Genomic DNA, 11893 nt, shown 5'->3' with positions numbered 1-11893 from the left:
AAACCTGTGCAATAAATTAGGTCTTTCCTTCTAAGCATTAAGGCACATAAAATCAAAGTCATGCTTAACCACCCTGAGGCTGAAACAATGCTAAGACCAGGGGTGGTACATGTAAAAATAAATAACATCAACAGGACCCAAGTTTCTTAGCAGACTGCAACACTGTAATGCAGTTTTTCTCTGTTTATCTTTGTACACTTTTTCTTTTTCTCTGGCTCAACCTTAAATGACAGATAAAGTTTCTGAAACAACATGTGAAAACATTTTGTTCCTACCTCTCACCAGAAAGAGCGTTCCCCAGTCTTCGTTAGCGTTTGCAAATGCTCTGTGACATTTAGGGAAATGACTAAGAACACAGATGTCTCCAATTTGTCTCTGTGATCACAACAGATAATGTTTTTTAACAGCTGAATAACTTTCTCTCTGCCATTATTTTTACCGTGTAAGTCATGCTTGTCAAAATAGTAGCATTGTAAAGCATACAGAGAAAACATTGATGATCAGAAAACACTTTACGGGTCAACAGCCTGTCTATGGAAGAGAAAGAGGAGTAAAGACGTGTGGAGGTGTTACAAGGGAAAAAACAGAAGATGCAGAAGAGCATAGAAAATGGATATGAACATGTCCTCCTCCCCCATCAGGATGAAAGGGAGACCATTAGGTGTGAGATCAAAGCGAACCAATGTGGACCAGTGATTCTGTTACTATAGTATAGTAATGCACATATTTTGGTTCCACAGTATTTTTTGGTACGTATAGTCATGTTTTTTACATGTTTTTCATCTTTGCAGTGCTGTGTAGAAGTTCTTTCCCCCTCTGTTACTGTAAATGTGGTTGAGTTTGTTGTGGGAGCATAGGAGAATGTTTTTTTCACTTACGCACATGCAAATGAGTCTCATTTTCTTTATGGAAATATAATGAAATAGCTTGTGCTTTTCAACTCAGCATCTGAAAAGCATTCACGATGATGAACTATAGCAGTCAGGAGTGGTGACAGTCTGGTCCAGCAGGCTGTAACAGCTGCCAGCGATTGCTGGGGTCCCAGTCAGAATTCAGTGTCTATGAACACAGTCAGGACAAGCATGTTAGGAAACTAGAAGATGAATACTGTTTTATACTGTATTGTCAATGTGATACAAAATCCAAATATTTTCACTTCTGTTGTTTACACAATATCAAAGAAACGTCTGATTTTAATAGTGATGACTTTATTATTGACAGAGAAAACTTCATTTTGGCTCATGGATTAAAGGTTTTGAGCTGCTAAGTATAGTGGGTGCCACAGTACCATTTGTCAGAAATGTGTCAAACAAACTGCAGAAACCACTTGTAAGCCCTTTAGATGTTGTGACTGATCAAAAAATCTGTAAATGAAACTGTTGGATGATCGCTGATTAAAAGGCTAATCTAATGTTTGCTTTAATAAATGAAGTAACAAAAGAACAAACATATTATTCTCAGAATTTTGAAAAACTAAGTGCACCCTATGATTCAGCAGCAGTAGTTTTTGTATCACCTCATCATCTCCCACATTGCTGTAAAAGACTTTTGGCCCACCTTACAGTGTTGCTTCAGATCACTAAAGTTTGCAGCCAATCATTTATGTACAGCTCTCTTAAGGTCCCGTTACAGCACTTCAATCAGGTTCAGGTCTGGACTTTGACTGGATCATTGCAGCACTTTTTCCAATGACTGAAATTTTTTGCAATTCTTTCCTTTTCCAGGATTTCTGCTGACGATTTGCTGCTGTACGTGGGATCATTACCTTGCTGCAATACCCATTTAGCCTTTGGATAAATGGCCTCACATCTGATTTTGGTACAGAGGAGTTCATGGTGAAGTCAGTGACTGGAAGGTGCCCAGGGGCTGTGACTGCAAAGCAAGACCAAATCTTCACCACCCCGCCACTGTGCTTGATAGTATGAGGTGTCTGTGCTGATATCCTGTGTTTGGTTTTTTCAAAGCGTCCTGTTGTGCAGTTTGGCCAGACATCTCCACTTTGCTCACATCTGTCAAAGGACATTGTTCCAGAAGTCTTGTGGTTTGTGCAGATGTAAATTTGCTAACCTAAGCCGTGGTGCCATGCTATTTTTGGAGAAAAGAGGCTTCCTCCTGGCAACCTTTGCAAATGAGCCATACTTGTTTAATCTTTTTCTAATTGAATTGTTATAAACTTGCTAAGCGAGGTCTGTAGAGCCTGAGATGAAGCTCCTGGCATTTTTACAGTTTCTTTGAGGTTTGCATGATTTGAACTGGAGGAATATTTTCTTCTACACTCCTGAAACGAGCATGTCATTGCGTTAACACCAGAGGTGGGACCAAGTCATTGTTTTGCAAGTCTCAAGTAAGTCTCAAGTCTTTATCCTCAAGTCTCAAGTCAAGTCTCAAGTAATGTCAGGCAAGTCAGAGTCGAGTCTCAAGTCACTGGTGTAAAAGTCCAAGTAAAGTCACAAGTCTGAAATTTTGAATTTCAAGTCCTTTCGAGTCTTTAAAAAAAAAAAAAAATGAAAAAAAGCATGTTGCAGTTATATGCTAAATGTAAATATTAGACCATGTAATTTTTAAATCTGTGTTTTTCTCAACACATGACAAAATAGTGAACTTAGAAAATATACACAAATTGTGAAATTGCACCTCTTTAAAATGCAGCTCAATTAAACCTAGCTCCAAGAATAATTTTCACCGACAGTTCTGAGATAAGCTGCATGTTATTCTTGGATGCGCTTGTAGGACTGGCTTTAAAATCGCATGACAAAAATATCATACATAAATAAATGATATTTTTTTAAAATATCATTTTAAAAAAAAAACTGCATCACCAACGTAGCCTGGACAACATTTGCTAGTTAGATGAAGTCAGCTATCTCATCGTAGCATATTTATATGCATATTTATAATTACACGGTTCTTGGAGTGAGTGCATACACTCATGAAGTTTAGTAACTTCCGGTCACTGCAACAAGCCCAGGTACAGTTTACCGACGGATGGGTGCAGGACCTTGAAATGCACCGTGTAGAAAGTAAAGACCATCGTACGTATCATAAGTTTACCAGTCTCACAAATCGTCGTCATAAATACACATTCGTTAACCGTTTATTAATAGGACCTTTGAGCTCAATGGTAATTAATTAGCAGTGGAAATAATTTCTGGTAGCATCACAGAAATGTAGCAGTGACAATAATACTGTATGCTGTAATCGCACTGGACAATTAGTGATACAAAACAACTGTTTTATCCTGTGAATAAAAGTATATGTTTTTGTCAATGTACCATAATAACAGAAGCGAAACGCAATATTGTGTCTGGACAATTCACTATTTATGCACAATAAACACAATAAATAAAGGAGCATAGCGCAACAATTTCTGTTCAGCGCCAGACTTGCTTGTAACCTATATCACCAATTATGTTATGAAAATGACGCATTAACTACAACAGCAGACTGACCTTTGTGTAAATGCTTGGAGCAGACTAACCTGTGAGCTGGAGTGTTCTGGGACGTTATATTTGGTCTTTGAATGGCTGCAATCCAGTCGCCTCTTTGTTACTTCGGAAACATGGCTCGAACAATTTCTCTTCAACGACATAATCCGATAACAACCGATCTCTTTACTCGTCGGCTTCCCGTGGCTGTCATGCGACCGGCTATTGCAGTTAATAATACAACAGCTTCTTGACATTTTTGTGTTTCTTTTTATCGCTGTATAACTGATTTTAATTGAAAGCCTGCGTGCGCTAGTACCGCTTGCCACGAGTTCCCAGAATCCTTTGCGGTTCTACCCGTGAATGACGTCACATTTTCAATCTCTATATAATATGCATGTTAAATTTTATATTTGGGGTAAAATATCAAGTCTTTTCAAGTAAACCGGTTCAAGTCCAATTCAAGTCCCAAGTCATTGGTGTAAAAGTCCGAGTCAAGTCACAAGTCTTAGAACATTTTTTCAAGTCAAGTCTAAAGTCATAAAATTAATGACTCGAGTCTGACTCGAGTCCAAGTCATGTGACTCGAGTCCACACCTCTGGTTAACACACATGTGAATGCTCCAGACCAGTAAATGGCCAAAACTTCAGCTGTTATTGAGTTGGTCACACTTGATGATGATGATTAATTAACCCAGTGCATTTGATTAGCAGCACCCAGCTGCTACTTACCCTCTTTTTACCTACAAAGGCAGTAAGGATGTAGCGAGGACTGCAGAGTCCTGTAAAAACTTTCACGTGACTTTATGTCCTTCTTAACATCCTTAAGTTTATGACAAACAAAGAACAGAAACCACATTTTAAAAAAACACAATTTAATTTAAACATTACAAAAGCTTTTTTGTTTAGACAGTACAAATATTTAAATGTTGAAATCCAATAATCCTGTCACTGAAAACAAAACATTCAATACAGTGGTGTCTTATTATTATGAATGATTTTAATTAACATGTTATATAATTCTATTTTAATAGGATGTATACACACTGGGTTAACCTGCACTCATTCAGCTCTTTAATGAATGGAACTGAAGTAAACTCAGATCAAAGCTTTCATTGTACAAAAGTAACCTTGACACTGAGTGAGACTACAGTTGTTGGGTATGACAGTGGGGGGGATTGTATTCAGCTAATTACAGCTTTCATTTGTATCCATTCTCCATCCACACTGCCACAGTCTGTGGATAGCTACATGTTGAAGTCATTTTCCAGAGCCACATCAAGCACATAGTTGGAACCACTTTTTATCATTTAAGAAAGATTACACAGTGAGGAGCTTGTCAGGCCAGATGAAGCGATCCTTACCTTAGGACAATGCTGGTGCAGCAATGCTGGTGACGATTTATATTCTCCCACTAATTCATTTATTTCTGTCAGGATCACTGATTAGCTTTATACATTACCAAAACGGCTGCACAGCCCACACACAAACTATTTCACAAAAGCTACAATCGCTTCTTCACCACCAGCAGTCAGTTAAAATCTGCTATTCTGCTGTTGGATCCCTAATAGTCTTTTATTCATCAAGATTTTCACATGAGCAGTAATGCTTCTTTTGTTTGTTATCATCAAACTCTTGCATTCATTCCAAACCCTCACCTTGTCAGCCAATCCCATCCAGAAATGAAAAGTATTACAAACTGCCCAGTTCAGCTAACACCTGGTAAAATAATGACAAATGACACAGCTACAACCACAAGACTAATGATCTGTGGTTGTTTTGCAGCCACCTTGAGGCCAGCTGTCTGACAGCTAAAGCTTGGCTGAAACTGGTTGATGCATAAGGACAATGACCCGACGCACAGCAGCAAATCTACAACAGAAGGGGTGAAAAAGAAAAACATCAATGTGATGCAGTGTCAGTCTCAGAAATTGAGTCTATTGATGCTGCTATGATGTCTACTAACAAATCAAAAGAAATACAGCATTCTTTATCATGGAAACAGGGGTGGCTCCTTTAGAAACAAAATAAAGTCTTACTTTATAGAGGCTGATGGCAAAACTACATCCACCATCTTGACGGAGCCTTTCTGTTTGGAGTTTGCTCTACCCATGTCTTCGTGGGTTAACTCCCCTTCTAGTTAGTTCAGGTATTTTACTGATATTTTATCAGAGCTGCTGTTTTTCCTCCTCGAGTTAAACTTGGCTCAAATGTGTTGATCTGAAAATGCTGTTGGAGCACCAGCACCTGTTCAGCCTGCCTGTTGTATTAAACCAGACACAGCAGGAAATGATGTCCCCAAGTGTATAAGTTGAGTAAGTTATCTCAGAGTACTGAAAGCAGAGGCAGGGGCACCATGGTCTGCTTTCTGTTGATCTTGTTTTAAATGATCTGTGTGCTGTCTGTTGGATTTCTCGAGGTAAGCTGTTTGCCCTGATTAAACATGTATAGGGCTATTATTTGTTTTCAGAATATAGGTTTCTTGCTATTGTTAATATTATTATTAGTAGTAGCAGTATCTTTTTATTTAAAGAATTGGGTGTCCATCAATCCACAATAACAAGTAGTAGACGAAATTCTCTCTCAAAGTGAGGATCACACCAGCATCACAACCTGAAGGAGGTGGGGGAAAAAAACATGTAAAGGTGACAATACAACACATGCAAAATTCTCCACAACTTGCTGAAATGTGTGTTAATGTGAAAAACACCAAATAAGAGATCTCAGGTTTGGAAGAGACCCGTTTGATGTTCTGCAGCACTTCCAAGACAGAGTGTTGGGGTGTCGACAGACTTTCAATCAAAATGTGCGGCGCTTTCTTTGGAGATAAAAGAAAAAAGGCTGCGAACGTCAAGATGTACCTCATCCCGGCTCCAAAACAGGGGGAGAAGCATCATGATATGCAACGACCCGTAGCACTAGATGCTCTGGGAGCACCTGAAGAGGGCTAATCCATCTAAGACATCCAAGAAATATAGATGACCTGAAAAAGGATTTCAAAGCAGAAAGGGTCCCAAATTCATCTTCATCACTGCGTCTGATATGACTCATACGTGGGAGGGAAGAAGTCTGATGGGATTTGTTGCTGTTAATGGAGGTTTTATGAGATGCTAATTTCAAGACGCCACTATTTTCCAGCTTGCCAGCTAGCTATGATATGAAGACTATAACTGCTTTATTGGGTCTGCATGTGTATAACCGAAATGAAAATCAAAACGTGACCTCACCAGCACCATGGCAAGTGCAAAAACCTCACAAAGTGCTGGAGACCAAAATGTATGAACATTTGATCATTCAAAATTATATTATTTAAGTTGATTTACAGATTCAGTCCCCTTGTATCAATGAGAGAAACAAAAGTTATAAATGAATAAATAGATTGTTGAGGATGAGTTCAGTGGAAGTGGCGCTCTGTTATATTAATACACCTGCTTTATCGATGTGTGTCCTTACCCTATTTTTTCCACTTAAATTAGCAACCACCTAGAAAATTTTGTTGACACTGGGCAGTTCTTTGTGCACACTGAAAGATTGATTTCCTGATATGAATGGGCGTCATTGTTTGCTATCCAAGTGAACTCAGGCTCAGCAGGATTCTTCTCACATCTGCTATGAATAGCGGCAGTCGCGGGTCCTCCAGCGGCCGGGTCGACCCAAGAGCTGACAGTTTATTGAGCATAAAATGCATCAAAGCTCATTTAGCAAAGTGCCCTCACACACAGAGGGGGGAGCGCCTGCTTTCCAGCTGAATCGCCTACCTCATGTCCACAGAGCTGTGTGTGATGAAATCTCTCTTCGCCAATGTCTTTGCTTTTCCTCCTTAATGCCAGCGTTCAGTCATCCTCTCTGTTTTTCAAGTCTTTTTAGCTGGTAAATGATTTCATTAGATTTGTGATTATAACATCATTAACCCTCTCAGGCTCAAATTAAGTTTTTTGTTGCTAATGCACAACCAAGTCCTGCAGTGGTACTTCTGAGTAAAAAAAACACATAAAATATGTATGTGGGGTAATCAGGTTGTTAGTTCTTAACTGTTGCAAATCTGCAACGTCTGCCTGGAGAGGGTTAATGCATTTGATGATGGATAATGCCCAAGATTTACGTGTTTGTAATAGAGTTGCATCTCTGAACATGTTGTAGTCTGGGCACTTGAAACAGATGCTTTAACACTTTAAAAAATAAAATACAATAGACTCGAAAGCTGATATGTTGATGTTTTTGCAGTTATGGCTAGAGATGAAATTAATTGATTTCTCATGCAAATATGGAATATGTACAGGATTATTGGCGTTTGAAACACTAGTGGAAGCATCGGCAGCAGCCGCAGCATTGGTTTCCAAAGAGTAGCGTGTCCACTCATGCGCACGTGTCATGCATGAGCAGAGGCCACTGATGGTCCAAATGCTATAATTAAAAGGATGTGTTCCAGCGAGTGGTCGGTGCAGACTTGAGTTTGGGTGCTTTGAATGATTTATTTACTGTCGATATTGTTGAAGCTTTAACATTAAGTAATAATTCAGGGCTCTCCTCATTCAGTATTATGTTATGGGAAGCAAATTGGCAGCGGATTTGCATTTAATGCAATTTCCGCGGCCAAGTGACGCACAGCAAACTGGGCACTTGGCCGGGTTGGTAGTTCAGCCTTGTCAAACAGCACTGAGTATGCAGTACAAATAAAAGCCTTTGTCAGAAGTCACACAGGCCATTATGAGTTTAGGGTTTTGGTGTTGGTAGAAGCTTGTGCAGGAAACAGCAAACTTATTTATAGGAAATCCTCAGATAGAAAGGTTCAGAGTTCCTTATATGGGTCTAGATAGTCAGCTATTCCTCACCTCCTACCCCTGAGCTTTCAATTTTTCCAGGCCTCAAGCCCCCAAAGAAAGCAGGGAAGTTAAGCACGCTACATCATCTTATCTCGTGCAAGGCTCAAGAGGGGACAAGCAGCATGGGCTGTTCTTTCTCACGGTAACTCAGTGGTGATGGTTTTCTGTAGTTTATTTTATTTATTTATTTTTGTACAGAGCAAAAGCAGAATTGGGAACTTTTGAATGCTTTTCCATTCAGAGCGTCATTCAGAGGTATTATGTAAACTGAGGTTTTCACAAGTCCTTTAAAGAAATACGACCGGCTGCAGATACAAGCTGTATGTAATATAGGGAATTTACGAAGCTGCCCACCAGATCAAGCCTGCGGCAAGGTACACAATTTTATTTAACAGACAGAAGGCAGTCACAGCAGGATTTAGCTTCGTAATTCAGATGTGTCTTGCGGTAAAATGCCTGAGCAGAGAAGGGTTTCTTAAATTAGATATAAGCTAAACAAAAAAGGCCACATCAGCAGGCAGCGGAAGCACCGTGATCGTGATAATCTTCATGGTCTTATGCAAACACCCCCTCTGTGAATTTTTGGATCAACATTTTCCTAGAAATAAACCACTCACGGAGAAAAAAACGCTATGTTGGCAGCATGAGGTCTGATGCATAAACCGGTCTCTGTTTTACTTCAGTCGGCCAGCGCAGAAGTAAAGGTTCAGCATCAAGCTTTTGGATTAACACTCCATCAAATGACAAGATGTAATGTTAAAGGAGGTGTTGGCGCTGACAAACCTACAGAGATTCCTAATCCAACAATGCAGTTACTTCAGCTGGAACAGTTTTGCTTCTTTGAACTTATTCTCATAGGTATGAAACCAGCAGCTGCTTTGGCTCAGTGTCAGCGCTCCCATCAGTGTCTTCTTTCAGGGGTAACAGCCAGTTCAGTAAACAAGCTCTAAAAAACAATCCTTGTACACCTCACACCCGGGATTAACAAGCTAAGTTAGGCTGCAGCTGATTAGAGATAGTGATCCATGTGGCCTTTAAAAAAGATGGACATTGCACTTAAAATGCAACAGCTGGCCAGATGCAAAATTCCCTTTTGGATGTATAAAAGGCATTTGTTTGGTAGCACATTAGCCATGTTCACTTTATCAGAGACTAAAATGTCTGTATTTATGTGCTGTCAGTATTATTAGCTGCTTACTGATGACTTGTTTGTAATATTCCAGTAAATGATTTATTAGACTTGTAATAAATTAAAACTGATATTTTATTATGTTTTGATAATTAGCAGAAGGCGTATTTCAAAATGCTTTGGGTTTTGAACAACTGATGTACTCAGTGCAGTTCAACCTTTAACCTTGTGTTTTCCTAACATAGTCCTTTCTAATTATGGGCCTGTTGACAAGCTTTGGAAGATTGTAGGCTTGAAAGAAAACCAATTTAGTCTAAAACAACCTCAGAAAACCAATGATCACATGGTCATTTTTTAAAATGGGCTCTTACCTTAGGGTTCCCTTTGCTTAGTGCTGTTTTTGCTCTCGTTCTTTCTCACACTAATCACTGTGCACCTTTACTTCAAAGGCTGTTAAATATACAAAAGGGGGGGAGGGGGGACATTAAAAACATGGAAGAAATTGCAATTGCCAACAGATGGAATGATTAATACATCTGCACACCATAGTGTGAAATTAACTCTGTTATTAATTTAAAATGCAAATAAAAACACACACACAAAAAAATGCTGATTAGCTTGTCTACAAAACTGCAGCTTTACTCATGCATGTTTCTTTCCTTATTCGCTATTGTTTAGAACAACCTGGTGAGTCCATGAGTGAGGGATCGCACCGTGTGTTCCTGGTTTCCAAAGCTGAAAGTTTAATTATTTCCTACTCTTACAGCGGTGGTGCTTATCTGGCCTTGGGCGCTCACTTTGCTCTTTGTAATAAGGTAAGCTGGCACAATGCTCTTGGATTTAAACAGTCATGCTAAAAGAAAAGTACACCCTCCTTCAATTTTAAGGTTTTGTGTATCCTTAGAATTTCTAATGCATGATATAACACACTGCCACTATTTAAGGAACAAAAACTAAGATAAAAATGTAGAAACACTTTGTGAAAAACTACTTTATTAGTTGTAAGTACCTTTGCACTACTTACTTACTTGACTAACTTGCTGCTTCTGTAAGAATAGAGAAGATGGGGTCAGGTGCTGCTGTTCAAATGCACTTGTTTAACTGATCGTCAGCTTGTGCAAGCACCTCTATGAAACCAGGAGTTTTGGCAGTTTGCTGGTTTGGAGCAGTCACACAGTGCCAGGAAATACAGACATCAGCAATGATCTTAGAGAAGCAATTGTAGCTGTCCATCAATCTAGGGAGTGTTACAGTGAGAAAGCTTATCCAGAAGTGACAAAGTTTTAAGACAGCTGTCAATCTTCCCATGACCTGATGTCCCAAATTCACCCCAAGGTGCAATTCACTCCGAGCAATGCTAAGAGAAACAGCAACAAAACCAAGAGCTACATCTCAGACTCTACAGGCCTCAGTTAGGATATTAAATGTTAAAGTTAATGACAGTACAATTAGGAAAACTTTAGTTTTTGTAAGAAAAAAAATCACACACAGTAATATGTTATGTGTATGACATGACGGTATATAATTACTCAGCAATTTCAAAAATATATATGATAATAAATATGAATAGATTTTAATTTATTAGCTATAAAAGGAGTCCTTCGACTTCTTAGTTTTAAAAATTTAGTTTAAAAATATACACTAAAGATTATTTAACTGATAACTACTTCTGGTGAAGAGAATTGAAATTGAAATCTCCACTGCCTCTCATGGACTCCTTTACTTATGCTATCATCCCTGTGATTTCTTTTCCCACCTTATTAACAGTTTCTTATCTGGTAGACAAAACGTAATAAGCCTCCAAGGCTGTGACAGTTTATATGCAAATACACAGCAAATAGGCAGCCTCAGGGTTTCACAAGTAAAAAGGAACTAATTTGTAACTAACTTACATAACTTGTCAAAACTGGAAATCCGGAACAAGGCGAACATCTAACATTAGCAACGCATTATTGCCTGTTTGATAACTAACATGAGTTGTGCACTGTCCATTAATACTGGATTCAATTTAGCTTGATGAGTGCTTGAGAGTTTATTCTCAGTGTGTGTGTGTGTTCACTGACTCTTTCTCTTCCTCTAGCCTCTCTCCGAAAAGCACTTGCTGTTCCTGCTGTTTCAGGAACTCCTAATTTCTAAATCGAGTGCTGGGTTTGTCTTCACATTCCTAAGAAAACACACATCAGTAGCTTTGCTTGTGTGTGTTTGGCATGTTTCTACAGTATAACTGCAGTGGTGATTGCTTCAAAGTGCTGTTTGGTTTGGTTGTTAGCTTTGCTATCAGCTCTGTGCACATGCTGAAACACTAAAAGACAGCTGTATGGGTATGTCCTCATTAGGATAGGGATTTATATGTGAGCCTGTGGGACTGTAGGTAACCCATATGGAAAAGAAATAGTAAAACCATATATGATTTACTCATGAAAGTGGCCACTTTCATGAGTAAATCATATACAAATCATATAAGGCTTACATGATTTACTCATGAAAGTGGCCACTTTCATGAGTAAATCATATAC

This window comes from Simochromis diagramma, unplaced genomic scaffold (genome assembly GCF_900408965.1).
Source record: "Simochromis diagramma unplaced genomic scaffold, fSimDia1.1 OVJJ01000798.1, whole genome shotgun sequence".
Classification (NCBI taxonomy): Eukaryota; Metazoa; Chordata; class Actinopteri; order Cichliformes; family Cichlidae; genus Simochromis; species Simochromis diagramma.
This window is presented reverse-complemented; position numbering follows the sequence as displayed.